Genomic DNA, 16,700 nt, shown 5'->3' on the forward strand with positions numbered 1-16,700 from the left:
TTGTTTACTAAGGAATGACTCAAACTACGCTCCTGACAACTTCATTACGTTGGGACTGAGAACAGTTGGACATCAGCCTCTGCGGCCTTTATATAATTACGAAAGCTGTATGTTGGAACATTTCTGCTGCTACTGCCTGCAGCACAAAGTCTGTCTTCCTATTCCTGTCTTTGTAGACTTCTAAAGACAAAGACCCACCACCAACTCTGTGATACCTGATCTCCACACACTTCCCATTATGGCCAGTCCTGTAGTCCCTTCCAGGATGGTTTTCTTGCTGTTTCATAGGCCTTGCTCCAAGCTCTGGCCCATGCTGCTCCCCGTTTGTTCTTAGGAACAATGCAACATTTATTGAGTACGTGCTCTGTACATGACTGATGGAAGAAACAGTCTCTGCTTTCAAGAAACTCACTGGTTAGGATAATAAACATTTACTTTTGAAGATGCAAGTATCTCAGCTTAGGTTATGTAAGAGTCAGTTTTTTAAATATTAATATACACTGTTTTAATCATATTGCATAGTGTATAATAATAGTAACAGTAATAATTATCATAACTACACCTTACAGTTCTATATCACTTTTAGAATTTTAAAATAAGACATGCTATTATCTCATTTGATTCTGTGGCAACTTTTGCTTCTATATTTTCTTTTAGGTATTATGGATTAATAAATTAAAGCTCACATAACATACAATAAAATTGTAACCTAGGAAGTATATTCTAGAGATGGGACTAAAACACATATGACCTGAAGATTACTGTGTTCTCTTTCCACTAAACCATAATTTTCTACTGGTCGACTAAGGCCAGTATTCTAAAGAAAAGGGAATTGGTATTAGGTGAAGGAGAAAATAACTTTTAGATCATGGCACAACAGTTCTGGGTAGAGTGCTCTGTGTCACTGATACAGTGTGAGGACAATGATATCTGGTGGTCCGGGGTAGTTAGCAAATTTAACTGTATCTATTAAAAATGTTGCTTAGAGTCAGGCCTGTGTTTCAAAGATAGGAATGGGATCTTTCTCTTTTCTACCTCCTTTTATTTTGAAATTTAGTTATAATATTTCTTGTTCCTCGATCCCCACACTCAAGACCAATGGTTAATTGTAATTCTAATTTTCTTTTACAGATGGGTTAAGGGAAACTTTGTGCATCAGTAAAGGGACACAACCACCATGTATAATCTTGGTTCTATGTAAAAATTCACATTTAGTTTCCAATGATCCTTTCTCAAGTGAAATGTTCTCCCTCCCTTTTCTCTGTAAACAGATTCTTTTCTTACATCAGGGCCTATCTTATACCACTCTTGCATCATCCTAGGTGAGTTTTTAAAATTTTTTTTATTTTTTTAAATCTCTTTAGTTGGCTGATTGAATTCTTAACTTCAATATTCTACTACTCTCTTTCTGTCCAGTAACATAAAGATTTAGGGGAAAGAAGTGATTGTGGTGAAGTTGTTGCTTTCTACCAAATGTTTCAGCTTCTCCCTTGGACACTGGGGGCTGTCCTTCTCCAGCCCTTTGAAGTTAGCCACAGCCATGTGACTTGGTCAATAAATGGAGAAGTAATGAGGTCCGAGAAGAAGCCTGGAGATTCGGTCTGTAATTTGCAATGTGGTTTTCCTCTGTCAGGGTGACTGACAAGGCTCTAGGTTGGCAACTGCTCCTTCAGCCCCCATCAACAGTCCCCATCAACAAAGGGGAAATAAATTTAGTGCATTACACCACTGAGTTGTGGGGGTTATTTGTTACTGCAACATAACCCAGCATATCTCTTTTATATAAACTCTGGATTACCTAAATGATAAGCCAACTAAAGAAATGGTTGTAAAACCTGACAGAAAGCAAAGCAAAACAAAAATCCTCTCTCCAAAACAAACAGCAACAACAGCAACAAGCTCAAAACTCATCTTATTAATCAGAACCATAAAACCTTTCAGTGTTCGCCTCCTGGGGTGGGAAGTCCTTCAATGTTCTATGGTCAGTGAAAGATACACAGATTCTTGACACTGACATTGACACTGGCACTGACCTTTTGTTGTGTATCAGTCATTGCGGCACAGATGTAGATGTTCCTTTAAAGTAATAGTGTGCTTGCTTTATTCACCAAACAAGCTGCCCTTTCCAGAGTCTTGTCTTGTCCTGTATTTTTTTCTTTTTCTTTTTATTCCAAACTGACTTCCTAAAGGGCTCTAATCTCTGTACTGTTACACCCTGGGTGTGCTGATCTGGAGTGTAAGCAATACTGTCTATTCAAGGAGAACTATACCCAGAGATTTCTACAACCCTCAACGCCCCCCTCCCCCACTTTTTTTCTTTTTTGCTCCTACTTTCTGACCATGCAAATAAAAAGGCAGTGATTAGAGGAAAGAAATGTTGATTAATCACTACAGTTAAAGATTCATGACTTCTACTTGAATATTAGCCACATCAAACTTCAATGATTTAAAAGGAGAAAACTCAGTCACTGTCAATCATCAAATGTCAAATGTCGAAAATTACTTGATGTTATGAGTTTTTGAGTTTAATGGGAATCCGTCACCTTCTCTTTAACCTCTATTTTGGGGACTAGCAACAGAAGAAATTTCAAAATGAGGCCTATAATTTACATTGTGGCTTTACCATTTTCTAGTTTTTTACTTTGGTCAACATTATTTAAGCTCTTTGAACTTCAGTTCTCTCATCTGTACAGATAATACCCACTTCAAAAGGGACAAAAATGTCAACATACCAAACCTAGCAGACATGAAGAAGTCAGTTTTCTTTCTGTTTTCCTCAGCTCCCAATTTATTGTGTTATTGTTTAGATTATGATTTATACTAAAAAAAATTTAGAAATTATATTTTAAAAAATATAATGGCTGTGGCACCTGGGTAGCTGAGTTAATTGAGCCTCCAACTCTTGGTTTCTGCTCAGGTCATGATCTCATGGGTGCTGGGATCCAGCCCTGCTGCAGGCTACGTGCTCATGGGGGGGACTCTGCTTGGGGTTCTCTCCCTCTGATCCTCCTCCCACTGCCCCCTCTCTAAAATAAATAAATAAGTCTTACAAATATGCATAACAGCTATTCACTTTAAATTGTTAATATAATATATACTAACATTTTTTCCATTTCTCTAACATTTCAAAATTTTAGGCTGTGCCTGTTCTGAGCAGAAAGAAAATGGCAAACTTAATACCAAAGCAAATTAAACACTAGTGGCTACATGGTTTTCAGTGCAAAATATAATCTAAAATAAATGCAAAAGCTTTCTTCCTATAAGACCTCTTTGTCTTATAACAATTATTCATAAAGCCCTCTGCGATACTGGTAGAGTAATGAGCCCATTTCTGTGGAAATATACTCATTTCTATTCAGCTTGCTAGTTCCCAGGGGAATTATGTATTGCTTTCCTGGTTTGAACATGTAGTTCATGAATCTCAAGGAAAAAAATATGAATCAGGAGTCAATAACTGTTTACCTTTAGATATCGAGACAACTGTTCAAACAGTTTGGAAAAGAACGGAAGAAATAAAAGAGAAAGAAATGAAAATTGAAATACTTGTTATTTCTGGACGTAATCGCAATTCCTATACTCTCTTAGTAACACAACCTTCCTAGGATGAAGATAAGAGTGCAGCTAGGGAGATGGCACTTGGAATCTGGACAGCCATGGTGAAGCTGTTGTTAAATATTCAGATGTATAGCTTTTGTCTTCTGACCTCTTTCATGTTTTTATGGGACGTGGATAACATGAGTGATTCACAGAAACCAAAAAGGGAATACCACCAATTCTAGTGGACTGGGTGTTGCCCCAGATTTATAAATGGCTGGTTCATAGACAGGCCACGCTTTGTAAAATCTTGTAGTTGAATCTGGTAGAAGCACATTTTCTCTCCAGCTCTTCCCATGCCCAATTACTCCCTGCTGTGCTCCACATTAGTGCTACCCTCATTTACATTATTAGGCTCAAGTATGGGGTGTCTGAATTGAGATCCATCCCATCTTCTCTTCTGTTACAGTGCAGCAGCCATCTGTCTTGCTATTGATGGCCAGCCTCTGCCCTTGTCTTCTGAACCCCTTCTCCTCTCTGCCACTCATATGCTTTGCTCCTACAGCTACTCCCTCTTTCTCCTTCATCAATCTCTCATCCTCTATTGGATTTTTCCATTCAGTATAAAAACGTGTTCTGTGTCCTCCCACTTCCATAGAAAGAGTAGGCCCAATTTTCGCTTGACCTCATATTCTGATTCTGTCTCTATTTTATATGGGTACTTAGTATCCCCTGCTGGATGCTAGGCAGCCTCTGCCAGGAAATTATACAGATGTTGGCATGAATGACACATGGGCACTAATATGATGTGAAATAACATTTATTATTCAAAAAATAAAAAAGCAAAAGGATTCCCCACGGACAAGGGCTCAGGTTCAGTCTGAGTGAAGCAAGTACAAAGCATAGTGAGTAACTGTGGCTTTTATTAATTTTATGGGGTTGTGAATGCTGGATGGGTTTGTGGGGGTTGAATTGCCCCATCAGCAACAAGGGAGAGAGCTTCTGAGCTTTGTTATCCACCGGCCCAGCTGTGGAACAATAGGAACAGGGGGAGAGTTGGGGTGAGAAAGCTGTCAGTGGTCAAACGTCTTAAGGAATCCTTCTCTTTAACATACTCTCTTTCACTCTTCCCCTTAAATATGAAACTTTTTTTAAAAAAAGATTTTATTTATTTATTTGACAGAGATAGATCGCAAGTAGGCAGAGAGAGAGAGAGAGAGAGAGAGAGAGAGCGCGGAGGAAGCAGGCTCCCTGCGGAGCAGAGAGCCAGATGCGGGGCTTGATCCCAGGATCCTGGGATCATGACCTGAGCTGAAGGCAGATGCTTTAACCCACTGAGCCACCCAGGTGTCCCTAATATGAAACTTTTAATTAATGAATTTATTTGAGAGACAGAGCACACAGAAGCAGGGGGAGGGGCAGAGGGAGAGAGAGAGAAGTGGACTCTGCTGAATGGGGAGTCCAATCCTAGGCTCAGTCTCAGGACCCCAAGGATCATGACCTGAGCAGAAGGCAGATGCTTAAGAAACTGAGCCACCCAGGTGCCCCCAAAATTGCCTTTGAGTTTCCAATACTCCACCAAAAATATTCCTGCCGAAGTCATGTAGGATCTTCATGTCACCAAACCCAATACCAATTTTTTGTGCTCATCTTACTGGATCACCCAGTAGTCTTTGACCCATATGACCACTTAACTGCTCTTGATGCATTCTCCTGTCTCTCTTTCTATTTCTTTCTATAGGTTTCTTCCTAGTTTCCTGGCTACTCATCTCAGTCACCTTCATGTGATGCTTCCTTTTCTGACCTGAAAATATTGGGGTCACTTAGAAATCTGTCCACTTTTCCCTTTTATGTCAACCCCAATGCCATAGCACATATCAGTTCTTTTTGTGGTTTTAAATATCTGTATACCAATGAAAGTTTATGTCTCCACTTAGATATTTCATATAACTTTCAAGCTTAAAATCTAGGCTATGCTAAAGTTTTGTTTTTCTCATAGACATCTGAAACACAGACCTTCTGAAAGAAAGTCCAGTTTCCCTTCCAATATGTGTTCCTCCTTTAATTTTCTCTATTTCAGTAAATGACATCACCAAGCCTTCATGACTAAAGCCAGAAATCTGGAATTATTATTGATTATCCCTTCCATTCCCTCATCTCTCAAATGTACTCCATCAGCACCTCTCATTTCTCCACCCCACAACATAGCTCATCCTGCCTATTCTATCTTTGGTCTAGAAGAGGAAGCCGTCACTTGCTCTAAGTCATCATTCCTTCTGCCCAGGCCTACTGTTGGGAACCCCTCAACTCATCTCCGTATTTCCATTTCTTTCCTTCCAGTCCAGCTTCTCAGAGCAGTCAGAGTGACCTTTATTAAGAAATAAAGTATATCACATCACTCCTCTGCTTAAATCCCTCCAGTGGCTTACTGATCCACTCAGAGTGAATTCCAGACTCCCTGTCTTGACACACAGTGCCCTCTGTGCAGCTGTCATGGTTATGTAATCATTCTGCGTTATACATTATTCCAAATGCTTTTTAAGCACTCATTTATCTAATCTTCACACCAGCCCTGTCATCTAGATATTATTTTCTTCTTCTCCTTTGCTTCCTCCTTCTCCTTCTCCTTCTCCTTCTTCTTTTAGGTCAGGAAATGAACCATGGAGATGTTAAGTAACCTGCCTAAGGGGCCACAAATAGAAAATGGTGGAGCCAGGATTCAAATCTAGGTCATCTGGTCTCAGGGTTCACCCTGGAGCCACCACATATTACTGCTTCTCATGGGCAAAGGCATGGACAGAGAAATGAGAGAGATTTCTTAGTGAAGCATGAAATGAATGGTCATTCAACCATTCTGAAATTCATCCACAGAAGCAAAGCTCCTACATCATAGGTCAGGACTAAGAAGCTTTGGCAACTCTCTGCAGCACGCTTTTGATGCCACCAGTGGGTCTGGGTTTAGCCTGAACAATTCTTTCCTTCTTTTTTTTCAATCCAAGCATAATCTCAGCATGGCAGCCCGTGGAGTCCAGCTTGACAGTTTTGTGCTGCTTGCTAATGGCACAGCCAGGACGGCAATGCCAAAATGAGACCGAGTGTGTTGCGATGTGCTACGTAAATTATCATGGGCTCTAGCAGAATTGAATTCACCTTTCCTGTCAAGAAATAAAGTGTCACCATTGCCCCCAGCAGCAATTTTTTGGCACACCTGCCAATCCCACTGATAAGTCCTAAAATGGTAGGTCATCAGAGTCAATAAAACGTTGATTTTGAGTTCTGTTCGGTGCAGGACAAAATGCAGGATATAGACTGAATGAGACCCAGTCCCTGCTCTTAAGGCAAGAGGAAGAGACAGGATATTTTTACTAAATATAATGAAAGTCCGTTTGTGAGAATGTTACGAAAATACACAAACTGCTGTCAGAGCACGAAAGAGGGAAGGATTAATTCTTCCAGGGGAAATAGGGAGGTTTCATGGAGTTAGATGATGGGCACTAATGAATTCAACAAATATTTATTGAATTTTTCCTGTATTTTGCACTCTGGACTAAGTACATCATCTCTGTAATGGACTTAATTTAAGCCAGGTAAGGAAAAGAAAAATGCAATCTCTCAACTTTTCTCCATATTTATTTCCCAAGACTGGGCAAATTTTGTCCGGTTTGGTAATTCTACTTGTTTACAGCATATACATGTCTTGGTAGGGAAGGGCAGAAACTAGAAAGGGGGAAGCCAGGGGCATCCAGCTGACTCAGTCGATAGAATGTGCAGCTCTTGATCATGAGGTTGTGAGTTTGAGTCCCAAATTGGGCATAGAGATTACTCAAAAAAAAAAAAAAAAGAAAAAGAAAAGAAAGAAAGAAAGAAAAGGGGAATCCTGTTGCTTCTGCTTTTGATTTGGAGAGAATATTCAGGTACAAACCATTCTTCATCCTCCGGAACTGAGATTGTTAATATACATGTAATATTCTGGAAATTCCAGCTGGAACATGGCATTGTAATTGTTAACAGGAAAATAATGCCGCACACAGGCTTGAAAACATTTTGAAAATAGTCTCTTTTAATTATTTCTGTTTAATTTTTTTTCTTATTAAGTGAATAGCTTGCTTTTCCTCCAAAGTTCTTCTAGTATCTTCTGTAATTACATAGTGCCTTTGTGTAGTTAAGATGAGAAATACCTGCTTTGACATGCTTTTGAACTAGACATAGTAGTTATTCTGGGAGGGAGTCAGGAGACAAAAGAAATAACTGCAAAGACAATGGGATAAATGGAAAGAGCAAACTGAAGCTGGTTTTGTGCCATACTTAGAACTCCATTCAAATCAACTTCCTGACCTTCACTATATTTGCCGGCTAATGGTAGAGGACGTGACGGAAGAAAGTTTGAGGAAAGGGTCTTGTAATGCTATTTTTGTAGGAAATCCTATGGCCAGCACTATTGCTTCCATCCATCATTTTAAGGTTCACACTTTCAAATGTTAGAGCCCAGATCAATGATATCAATTCAGCTGCCTTGGCTAGTATGGAGTCCTCTTCCTCCTTCATTGGCCTGGAAACAGTGTGTTTGGCACCTGGTTTGGTATGGTTCAGTTACTTTTCAAGGACCTAAACTCCCTGGATTATGCACTTACTCTTCTGTATGTAAATACAATTTACCGCTTGCCCCCAAATGTTGGTGGGAGGTCAGGAAAAAAAGCATATCCAACAAGATATGCTATGGGCTGGTTCAGAACACTCTGGATTCAGAAAATTCTTTCAATCCCTGCTATCGCCCTCCCTAAGTAGTGCTAACTTGGGAAAGCTACTGTTTCTAAGCCACATCTTCTTTGTATGCACATTGAGACCCATCAGACCTTCTTTGTTGAGAAAATAAAACAAGATAATCTACATAGAGAAGTGACTGGCATGCGGTTAGGACTTTGCTCAGCAAAGGGTGAAATATAATGACAGCGAGTCCTAGGGTCAGAATCAGTCCTTATCGTTTCTACTGATTGTGTTAATTACTCTAACTGAGTGGGTAGTGCCATGATGTAAGGTCATGCCACCCAGACCCCCTTTTAGGAACTAGGCATTTATTCCTAAGTGGTTGGCAGTGTTGACTTCCGATGGCTCAGGACAACATCCTTCTCTGAGAATTGCCCTCTGAAGAAGGAAGCTGCCTTGACCCTCTGCAAGAGCAGCCTGCATCCAGTGATTGATGACTGGGGGCAGTGCAAAGGCTCAGACTCTTGCCTCAATAAGAACACCTCTGGAGGACTTCCAAGCTCAAGAGCTTTTTGAATGATTGGCGAGGCTGCAGCTAGAACTCTATCTCACTTTGTCTTTGCTCAATCCTGCTTCCTCTGCTACCCGACAGTTGTTCCTCAGAACACATCCCAGTAAACCTCCTGCATGCACATCTCAGCATCTGAGAGTCTCTTTTCTCAGGATCTTAAGAAGGACAGGAGGCACCTCTTTTCCCACACCATGCATCCTTCCTGAAAGAAGGGACAGGGTTCTCGAGGTGGAGTTTCCCAGAGGGCTAGTGTTAACAATGGTCTACTGTCTAAAGAAGAGAGGACTATTTTGTGGGTGCCATCAGAATGGTTCTTTCCTCATTTCCCCAAAAATTCCAGGCTTCCCCAAGCTTTTCTGTATTTTTTGTCCACGCAGGTTTGTTTACCTCAGACTAATTCGGTGCTTTTTTCTCTCTACCCAGGTGCGCAGGGCTAGAAGTTGAAGAGAAGACAGCTTCTCCTGACATCAGTTCCACACGTTCCTTCATCTCACTGTTCTTTAAGAAGAAGTGACAGACACTTTACTGAGACAACATAAAGAGGACTGAATGAGGAAATAGAATGTGAGTCCCCAAAAGACTGCCTGTCTTTTGGGCTGTGATTTTGAAGTGGCTTGTGTATTACCTGGCAAGACCACAATAGGCTTTTGAAAAAGACAAGCAGACTCGCATTTGTTAAAGCTCTAAGTAGCTTGAATCGATGCTAGGCTGCCAAAGATCAGCTAACTTTAGGCGATACCCAGGGCCTTTTGCTTCAGAAGGTTTCCCTGTTAGGTGAAGAGTTTTAAATAAATCATAGAAACAAATCCTTCTTCAGTGTCTGCACACCACATGCAGGACATTGTTTTTGTCATTCCGAGGTTTGCAAAGGATGATTCCTGCCTTTGAGAAGTCTAGAGTTTTGGCGGGAGTCATAACAGATATTGCCATAAAATATTTCAACCACTTGACTTCAAATGTTTTGAAGACAATTCCAAAATCATGATAGCTTCAAATTATGCCAGCCAGGCCACCATTACCATCTGCTCTAAGTGGTTTGGTATGCAGCCTTTATAAGGTGAGCAGATTTCTTAGTATTTTAGCTGGCTTAACCAAATATTCTCTTTTACAAAAGTAGATCCACAAAAGTAGATTCTTATCCACAAAACCTGTGTTTTTTAGTTTTTTTTTTGTTATTTTTATTTTTACCTTCTTGAATATCCAAATCTGTTTCTGAGGCAATTAAGAGCAAAGTGACTGAAATGCTATAGCAAGTATCTAGTTCAGTGAAAAAAAAAATGTCCAGCCATGAAGAACTTCAAAAGTCAGGGGGAAAAGTCTGCTTTCAAATAGCAGTATTTTCTTTGGTAATCTGCCATACAAACTCTATCAGCAACTATTGGACTCTTAAATCTTTCCAAGTGTTATGTGTTAAGGAAAATAGGAAAGTTATTAAACTTGTGCCTATAGGGAAATATGAATCATAAAAATACAATCAACTAGAATTAAAATCTTCAATTTTATATAATTTATGTTGAGAGGAGCAACACTAAAAACAAAATTTATTAAAAGAAAAAGCAGTAAATGAAGTCATCCTCAGGCATAGCGTAGATACAGTCTGCCCTTCGGAGCACTCCTAACTGCACAGGAGTGGGTCATAAGTCTTGGTATGGATTAAAGGCCGTGTTGATGAACCAAATAGAAAAATTTTCAAAAGAAAAATATTGTGTATTACAGTGCTTTTAAAATTTGTTGCTGTTTCTTTTAAGCAGAATTTCTTCTTATGAAATTAAATTTTATCTGAAATACCCATTTGTATATCAGGTAAAAGTCATGGTTTAGTAAAATACAGTTCCTAAAATGCATTTAGTTAAATGTATTTAAATGTCCTAATTAAAGATTTTCAGATGAACTTGAAAATTTAATTCGACATCCAAATTTTCATTTTATGTTAGCTACATAATATGGAGGAAATTGCCATTCATACAGCTGTGTAGCTGAACATGACGGTTTCTGTCTTTATTTTTTTAAATAACACCTTGTGATCATAGTATACTTTCTTTTTTTTTTTTTTTCAAAGATTTTATTTATTTATTTGACAGAGAGAGATCACAAGTAGACAGAGAGGCAGGCAGAGAGAGAGGTAGAGGGAAGCAGGCTCCCTGCTGAGCAAAAAGCCTGATGCGGGACTCCATCCCAGGACCCCGAGATCATGACCTGTGCCAAAGGCAGTGGCTTAACCCACTGAGCCACCCAGGTGCCCCATAGTATACTTTCAAGTGGATATGAGAAGAAACATTATCGTTGGAGGTTTGCCACTAAACAATTTAACCTGGCAACAACCATTAACGTATTAGTTTTCTCTAATGTACTGTAATTTGGGATTTATGTGTATATGCTATATAATAGTTCTAAAAACTGGTTCAAAAACCCAAAAATAAAATTTGAATGAAACATTTATAGATACTTGAAACACCTCTTCCAAGAATTTGCCAATGTCTATTATAACACATAATAACAATATCAAAGCAGTGACGCCTTCCTACCCCAGGGGATTAAATGAATGAACAGATATACTGTGTGAGGGTTGGATGTAAATTGGGCCTTTCATCAATAATTTTTCTTCTCTTTTCCTTTTTTAAAAGTCCTGATTCTACTACTGACTTTCTTTCTTTCTTTCTTTTTTTTTAAAGATTTTATTTATTTATTTGACAGAGAGAAATCACAAGTAAGCAGAGAGGCAGGCAGAGAGAGGAGGAAGCAGGCTCCCCGCGGAGCAGAGAGCCCGATGTGGGACTCGATCCCAGAACCCTGGGATCATGACCTGAGCGGAAGGCAGAGGCTTTAACCCACTGAGCCACCCAGGTGCCCCTACTACTGACTTTCAATGTCAGCTAGGACTGTTTATTTAACCTTAATGAAATTCCTTTTCCTCATCTGTAAATTGGAAATAATATCTACCTAATTGGTTATCGTGAGCATAAAGTAAGGTAACAATACATTCTCTCTTTCTTTAATTGTACATTGTTATTAATATTATTATTTGTCAAATTATAAACCCAGTTGACTGGTTGTACCATCCTCCTTTCTGCTCTCTACAGTGAGGAAGGGAAAAGTTCATTTGCAACAGAAGTCTTTCTAGAACCATCATCTGTAAGGGAAACCAGGGTATATTTCAGTGTGTTTCTTGCATTTTAGTCTGAACATTTGTAACTAAGTCATTGAAATTTAGCTAGCCTAATGAAATTTGAATAAAATGAAGACTGGATGGCCTTGAAAAGGGTAGATGTTTATAAAAGGATGACACGAAACTCAAAGACTGTGTTTATAGCTGCCAGCAGCTCTTTCCTGCCTGGATGCCACAGAGCTGTCTCTGAAAACAAACCCTTTGCCTGAGACTCCCCAAGAGTTCTTAAGTCACTATGGAAGTAAGAAGCCTGGCAGTTTGATTTGACTTCCGTTTCTTACTCCCATTATTAGTCAGTTGCCAAGTCCTACTGATGTCCCTGCTTAACCATCCCAACTCCTACTACCTAGTTTTGGTCTTTAAATATGTTCTGCCAGAATTAAATCAATAGTCTCCAAATTCATGTTTTCTACCCTCTACAAATCTGAGCAAGACACATAGATGTCTTTCCCTCAAAACACATAGATGTCTCAGTTACAGCCTATGGAATGAAGTCCAAGCTTTTAGGATCTGGTCCCTGCATCTCCCTCAGGCCTATTTTTCCCTACTCTCTATACCAAATTTACTCCACATCGGCAGTGTAGTTCTGAGTACACACAACGTGGTTTCATTTCTATGTCTTTGGATTTCTTCCTTCTTTCATCTGGAGAACCCAGCTCACATACCAGCAAATTCCAGGAAGTCTTGTCTGAGTGCTCTGTCTCTCCCTCATCGGCCTCCTTTTGAGTTAGTTTAGGTCCCTTCTCTAAGGTCCTAGAGGTCCCTATTCATCCTCTTCCCTTGTACTTATGATAGGACTTTGCGGTTCTTCATTTAGGTGTCTGTATCCTTCTGTGAACTCCTGGAAGAAAAGATACTGTGTCTCACTGATTCAGTGTCTAGGATCCTTCCTGGCTCCTAGGAATCAGAGGAAAAAATGTATTTGTCACACATGAAATAAGTTAATGTATGGGTCACAGATAGTCGTATTATCTCAGTGAAGTCACAAGTTAGTCAGTAATGGATTGCATCTATTAGCACTTCGGATTTCTTAATTTTAACCACAAACTTTTAACCACAAACTCTACAGTGTTTTTTTTTTTTACCCTGAGGGTTGTCTTTAGACGAACCCATATCCATCCTCTAGAGTAGTGGGAAGTGTCTGTTTATTGGAACTAAATAATTATGGATGCTGCATGGGGTCTATGCCACAGTGGGTGGTTCAGTTAATAGGTAAAGCATAATGTTTAATTGATGGGGTTAGGCCATTGTATAATTTGACTTTCTCAGCCTGAATTTTCTTGGCATGTTCAGAGGAATATCCAAGGCAGACTGTATCTTTATATTTCTGAGATTTTCCTGAGCTCTTTGAAAGAGTCTACTCGTATAATTATTATAGTTGAGGAGATAGTGGTAGTGAGTTTATATGAAAAAGAGGTTTTTTTTCCCCCCTAGAGATGGGGAGAAGCAGAGGGAAGGGCAGAGGGAGAGGGAGAGAGAAAATCCCAAGCAGACTCCCCGCTCAGTGTGGAGCCTGACACGGGGCTCCTTCTTAGGACCCTGAGATCAGGACCTGAGTTAAAATCAAGAGTCAGATGCTTAACCAACTGAGCCCACGGTACCCAGGTACCATGAAAGAAAGATTTGAAAACACTCTTTTACTCTTCTACCACGCTTTGGTGAATCTGGATAATGTAAACCCCCAATTAAGCCATAGTAGGAATATAACTGGACAGAAAAAGTCAAGAAATGACAGCTCAGATCAGCCCAGAAATGGAAAGATTTAGAATAAAATCATTAACAAAATTACTTAGAGCAAAATCATTAACAAAATCACATTAACAAAATCACTATTAAGTAAACAAACAAACAAAACCCGTGATTAAGAAATGCTGCACTCTCCATGGTTCAAGACGGCAGCTGGGAGTAAACACGCTGTGTATCCTCTTTAGTACCCACCACTCTCTAATCTACTTTTTATGTTATTCATATCTGTCTCCTTTACTGCAATGTAAACTCGATAAGGGTAGGGTTTGGTCTGCAATGTTTGGTCCTGTATCCCCAGTGCTCAACACCCCCAAAAAGAATAATCTAATTTAAAAATGGGTAGAAGACATGAACAGACATTTCCCCAAAGAAGACATACAGATGGCCAATGGACACATGAAAAAATGCTCATCGTCACTTATCATCAGGGAAACGCAAACCAAAACTACAATGAGATATGACCTCACACTGGTCAGGAGAGCTAAAATCAACAACACAAGAAGCAACAGGTGTTGGTGAGGATGTGCAGACAAAAAACCCTCATGAACTATTTATTTATTTATTGGTGGGAATGCTAACTGGTGTAGTCACTGTAGAAGGCAACATGGACGGTCCTCAAAAAGTTAAAAATAATCCCATGTTCTTAGATGTTCTTTGAAATGCCTTTGGTGATCTATCAAGTTAATTAATTCATTTTCTATCCAGAACTTAAGGTAGGTACTAAATTTAGAATTTGATCAAGTATTTATTGAGCAGAAATACTGAATCATGCACTATTTATCACTGGACTTGTAGATTCTTTATTTCAAGATCATCATCAATGGAGAATTGTTTCATCATATACTATCATATCTCCATAGTTTTAAGCATTCCCATTTTATATAGTATAGACAAGATTTGCATTAAACTATGAACTGGAAATGTAATGGTGACTACTAAAACTGAAATTAAAAAGTTTTCTCAAGTCTCAAAGAAATAGCCATCATACTCACATACAAAAAGTCAAGAACACTCAGGAAATTAGTTTAACAATTACGATGTTCTCAATGAAGTTGATGTTTAAATTTTTGCCAAGTTTTTATTAGAGAAGAAACTTTTTTTAGTCGGGTATCAGTATAAACTAACATCTCTTGAACTATTGGTGGCCTTAAAATATATTTTCAGTAGAACTTACAATATGTACTTATTGAAGACACCTGAATATATATTGACTATCATGCTTTTTAGGACTTAACAATACTAAATAGATGATCTTGGGGTGCCTGAGTGGCCCAGTGGGTTAAAGCCTCTGCCTTCAGCTCAGGTCATGATCCCAGGGTCCTGGAATCAAGCCCCGCATCGGGCTCTCTGCTCAGCAGGGAGCCTGCATCCCCCCCCCCCCCCACTCTCTGCCTGCCTCTCTGCCTACTTGTGATCTCTGTCAAATAAATAAGTAAAATCTTAAAAAAAAAAAAAAAAGATGATCTTAGCCAAGTGTTTTGTTTTCTCCACAAATAATACCAGTATACTGTTATATTCAAGTCATCTATTATTTTTAAATAAGTTATATTTTTTCCTGAAAGTTTATTTCCAATGATGCTTCATCTGTTAACACACAATCTTTTATCTTTTATCCAAGCTTTGACAGTAACTAGCTCTATACATTTAGATCAATTGCTTTCTAGACCTCAGATTGATTTTTTTTTTAAGATTTTATTTATTTACTTGACAGACAAAGATCACAAGTAGGCAGAGAGGCAGGCAGAGAGAGAGAGAGGAGGAAGCAGGATCCCTGCTGAGCAGAGAGCCCGATGTGGGGCTCGATTCCAGGACACCGGGATCATGACCTGAGGCGAAGGCAGAGGCTTTAACCCACTGAGCCACCCAGATGCCCCTAGACCTCATATTTTTTATCTGTTAAGTGCTCTTTATAGTTTCTTTATGGAAAATTTAAAATTATTTATGCAATTTATAAAGTAAGCAATAATTATATTCAATTTACCTTAAAATTCTTCAATGTACCTTAAATACATTGTGATACTTTTTTTCCTAGTTAGTAATTAATACTGTTTGTAAGTTTTCATGCATTTGTAAAATATGATAGATAGTAGTTTGAACTTTTCAAGAAGAAAAACAGGAATCATATACATGATTTTTTTTCACTCCAATTTTCATTTAGGAAGAAGTACTTTTGAATGAAGAAAAAGTATGATAGAATAATAACTTGGTGCTGGGGCCAATAGGCTTAGTAAGTATGGATGTAACTACATAATCAGTATATCTAAATTGTCTTGCTGCACAGGTTATAACACAAATTTTCCATTATAAATTACATCTACTTTCCTCTGCTTATTTTTTTAAATTCATATTTTCCTTTTATGATAGTAGTTAGTAGTCAACAATATTTGCATATGGCACAATAATTTTTTTATTTTTATTTTTTTAAAGATTTTATTTATTTGTTTGACAGACCGAGATCACAAGTAGGCAGAAAGGCAGGCAGAGAGAGAGAAAGGAGGAAGCAGGCTCCTTGCTGAGCAGAGAGCAGATGCGGGGCTCGATCCCAGGATCCTCAGATCATGACCTGAGCCGAAGGCAGATGCTTTAACCCACTGAGCCACCCAGGCGCCCCTTAATTTTCTTTTATTTTTGAAAGCAAAGGTAAGTATATTTAGCTTTGCTTCCATTAGAGTTACAGAGGTAAATAAATTATCCCTTTGTTTTTTCTAAAATTCTCCTGGACAAATACATACTATAGTCCATAAAGGAGTCTTTATTGAGATATATAAAACAACAATCCAAATAAGTTACGGTAAGTAGGATGACTGTGAGTGATGGCAATTTTAAGGATCTGTATTTGTTTGTTATATTTCTTTAAAATTGCATAATATAAATACGTTTAATATATTATTTTGAAAACTTGGAATAAAGCAGTCCTATGCACAGTAAAAGCTGAAAACTCTCCCCTTGTGCTTGTCGTTCTACACCAGTTTCACTCCC

At 38.8% G+C, this 16,700-nt stretch overlaps 1 long non-coding RNA gene across 2 annotated transcripts in view; it reads left to right on the forward strand.

The window, feature by feature from the left end:
- Positions 1-16,209, forward strand: part of LOC116573487 — a 95,254-nt gene extending 79,045 nt beyond the window's left edge. The window contains exons 2-4 of one of the 2 annotated variants that reach the window (XR_004278828.1): positions 9,233-9,866; positions 15,880-15,948; positions 16,171-16,209. This is a non-coding gene — a long non-coding RNA (uncharacterized LOC116573487). The remainder of the gene's footprint in view (positions 1-9,232; positions 9,867-15,879; positions 15,949-16,170) is intronic. The other variant, XR_004278827.1, reaches the window with a different exon arrangement.
- Positions 16,210-16,700: the final 491 nt, after the last annotated feature.

Source organism: Mustela erminea, chromosome 14, assembly GCF_009829155.1.
Source record: "Mustela erminea isolate mMusErm1 chromosome 14, mMusErm1.Pri, whole genome shotgun sequence".
Taxonomy (NCBI): domain Eukaryota; kingdom Metazoa; phylum Chordata; class Mammalia; order Carnivora; family Mustelidae; genus Mustela; species Mustela erminea.